The sequence below is a fragment of the Lepidochelys kempii genome, chromosome 8 (assembly GCF_965140265.1).
Source record: "Lepidochelys kempii isolate rLepKem1 chromosome 8, rLepKem1.hap2, whole genome shotgun sequence".
NCBI lineage: Eukaryota > Metazoa > Chordata > Testudines > Cheloniidae > Lepidochelys > Lepidochelys kempii.
Genome location: NC_133263.1, coordinates 47,726,330 through 47,729,756, shown reverse-complemented (window position 1 = coordinate 47,729,756; position 3,427 = coordinate 47,726,330). Strand labels below are relative to the sequence as shown.

At 51.8% G+C, this 3,427-nt stretch overlaps 1 pseudogene; it reads right to left on the bottom strand.

The window, feature by feature from the left end:
* Nucleotides 1-1,094: 1,094 nt before the first annotated feature.
* On the bottom strand, nucleotides 1,095-2,471 carry LOC140916453 (INO80 complex subunit E-like; annotated as a pseudogene).
* Between the last annotated feature and the right edge of the window lie 956 nt (nucleotides 2,472-3,427).

Sequence of the window (3,427 nt, the reverse complement as noted above, 5' to 3'; positions counted from 1 at the left end):
GCAGCTACATGCACGAGTGGACACACTTTCGTCAATGGGACTACTAGTGTGAGTCGCTGCACCTCCCAGTGAGCATCGCTTGGCCCATCGCTTCTGTGATTCATTGCACCCCTCTGCACAATGGAAAGAACAATTAAAGTTCATCAAAAACCAGCAATGACATGGGGACAACATTATTCATTGGGAAAGAGACATTTTGGGGGTTGAAATTCAAATTTGTCAAAAAAAAATGTAAAAAAAATTCAGAATTCAAGCAATGCCCATGCGAGCAGGGGTCAGCTTGGGGGCCTTACAGCAGATCCATCTGTGCTATTAGAGAAATCAGTGATGCAACATCCAATTGTAAGGGCACATCCTCACCTCTGGGGCCCCCCCATGCTGTCTGAATGAGGGGTTGCAGGGGACTTGGCCTCTTGTACCCCGCTTCACAGCCACTTCCTTTGCCACAATGGCCAGTCCCAGCCAATGTCTTCTCCCATCTCTCTCTCTGGGCTCGGCCCTCTAGCCAAGTCACACAACAGTTCACTCCCCTTCCGGTGTAACAAAGGTTCAACTTAGAGTCTAAATCACATGCCCAAACTAATAGTGCATCTGTCTCTCTCAGGTGCCATTGATGCCCTCTGCTTCTCAGCCCTGGCAGAGCACCTCATGTCTTGCTTCTTCCCCAGCAGGATTCCCTGGCTGCTTCCCTTCACCAGGGACTCCAGAGTTTAATTGTGGTGATCTCCCAGCTCTTGTCACAGGCCCTAACTCAGGGCTCCCCCCCACAGACACCTGCTGCGCTCCCTATGGGTCTCTTTCTCCTGCCACAGGCCCTAACTCAGGGCTTCCTAAGGGTGACTCACCCTGACTTCCTCAGGCTCCTCCAGAGGGAGCTCCCCTTGTTACTCCCTTCAGGGTCTCCCCCTCTACTGACTTGCCAGCTCTGTTTAAGTAGCACTCACCCTGCTGCCCCACCACAGCTGGGGGTCAGTCTTTCATTTTCTTATTTTTTTTTTAATACCAAAATCCTGTTTATTTGGTTAATTTGCATGTCTGGAGCCTGTTAATGCCACCGGAATGGATGTGAAATAAACTTGGGGGGCCTCTTGGGGCCCCCACCACAGTGCTGAGATGTGTGTATCTGGGAGGCTGCCCCCCAAACTCCCCTATTCCAGGATATCTATGACAAGCTCATCATCCCCGTTCAGGGGGTCTTCACCACTCCCCTTCCCCGCGTCACGGAACATTTGCTGAGGCACGGTGCTGAGAATGGTGGGGGGCGGGAGCTTGGAGGAGAGGGAGGCCAGGGAGCCCCCCTGGAGCGAGGAGAAGAGGAGACCCCCCACCACTGAGCAGTCAGGATGGGTTGCCAGTGTCAGGGACATCTTTAGCTTGCGGGTGCCTTTGGCCCGTCACTTGGGGCGGGCACTCGGGGGGCACAGGGCTCTGGTGCCAGGTACTCAGAGGGGAACGGGCTGTAGGGGGGGAGGCCAGTGAGCTTAGGTAGGGGGAGGGCGCCCCCGAGCCCTGTAGGAGGAAGCCCAAGGTCGCCTGGAGAGAGAGGCCAGAGGACGATGGGGACGAGGCTCCGCCAAGCTGGGGGCTCCGCTTCCCCTTCAGTGGCTGTGGCTCTGCCCCTTTGGCCCATCCCCATCACTGTTCTTTGAGGAGGCTGTGGCCTCCAAGTCGGACGATTCCTCGTCCACGTGCTCGTGCTGCAGCAGCTTTTATCCCGCTCGTGCTTCAGCAGCTTCCTCTGGGCCTTGCAACGCTCCTCCTGGAAACACTCCTGCTAGTAGATCAGCAGCTTCAGGTGCCGCTTCAGGGCCCGGTAGCGCCGGCAGCTCCACTAGGCCTCATCACACCCGGCTGGGGTCACTAATTAGCCAGCTCCTCAAGATGGCTGGGGGCTAGCTGCTAAGGCCGGGGCAAGGCTGAGCCCAGCTCTCCTCCAAGGGCTGGCCGGCCGGCCGGCCTGTGCAGCTGATGTTGGTTGTTTACATGAGGCACCATGTTGTGTTTGTGTACATGATGTACATCACCTTTGTTGATCTTGGGGTATGTCTACACTGCACCTGGGATGTGACTGTTGGCATGCCCGAGCTGGCTTTCATGGAGCTAGCTCTGATCCCAGAGTCTTTGAGTTGAGCCCTGAAGGGGAAAAAAAACAACAAAAAAGAGGGTTTCTGGCAGGTTTGAACATCCCCTGCTAAAGCATGTGAACTGCCACGGCTTCACTGCTCTGGACTGTGAGCTACCAGGAAGAAAGCTAGTGCAGATGTGTCTCCTTGTGCTGTAATCACACCCTGTGATTGCAGTATAGACATACTCTCAGGCAGCGGTGCACCAAAATGCACACAAGTAATCCTGCTGCAGAAACCTCAGTTCAGTTCTCACTGCCCTGCTACCTAGGAACAGCCCCTCTCTCTCTCTCCTTTCACCTCTTGGTCTCCAATCACCTGGTCTGTCCCCATTTGATCCTGGAGCATTTTAGAACACTCTATTCCCCCCTCCTCTGCCAGCCCCTAGGCTTTTTCTACCTGAGGTGCCTCTAGTCCAAGCCATCTGTCATAACACAGTTTGTGTCCTAACAATACCCTCCTCAGCAGGATGGTGGGAAGCCTAATTAATGTATGTGAAGCATTTTCAAGTCCCTGGGGAGAAGGTAAACATTAGGATCTGTCTGGGGATCCTTTTCTTGATTTTAGCACTTTAGACAAAGGGATGTGGTGGGGCTTATACAAGTATGCAATTTTGCGAGAATATATGGTAATGGCAGCTATGGAAGAAATGTAAAGTAACAGAACCCGTAAGGATCTATGGGAGACGCACACACACAGATCTGATTGGTGGGTATTAAAAGTTCACGGCAGCCCTAATAGAAATCTGTCAACTCCCTGCTAATCCTTCTTGACAGAAACCTTATAAGAAGTTTAATGTGTTAAATAGCTCTAGAGACTAATCAGTGTGAAAGCCAAAGGGGATGGAGAGTTTGGAATAAGGGTTATATTTTCCTTCTTCATTTAACTGAGTTACTCTGCAGAGTCACAGGGGAAAAGATGATTTGGCTTGTAAATTGCTTTTCTCATATAAAACCAGATTACACGTTTCAATGTCCACAGGCTTGCAGTCCTTATTTCCCTGGACTCTAGTGAGTTCTGGCACAATCCCCATTCCCCCACCCCAAATATGCATTTGATCTCCTGCACTGCATGCATCTGATGAATATGCAATGGACACCCTGCTCCCTGCAGTACAATAGTGGGTCTGTCTGCCTGAAGGTGGAGTGGAATGCATGGGGGGACCAGACTAACACACCTGTGCTCACCTGAGCCCAGTCAAGAATGTGAATAATTTACATTTTCAAGTAGTCGGAAACCCACCAGCAATGAGAGAAGCTGGATAACCTAGCCCTGATAAGGAATTTTTTTCATACTCTGTAAAT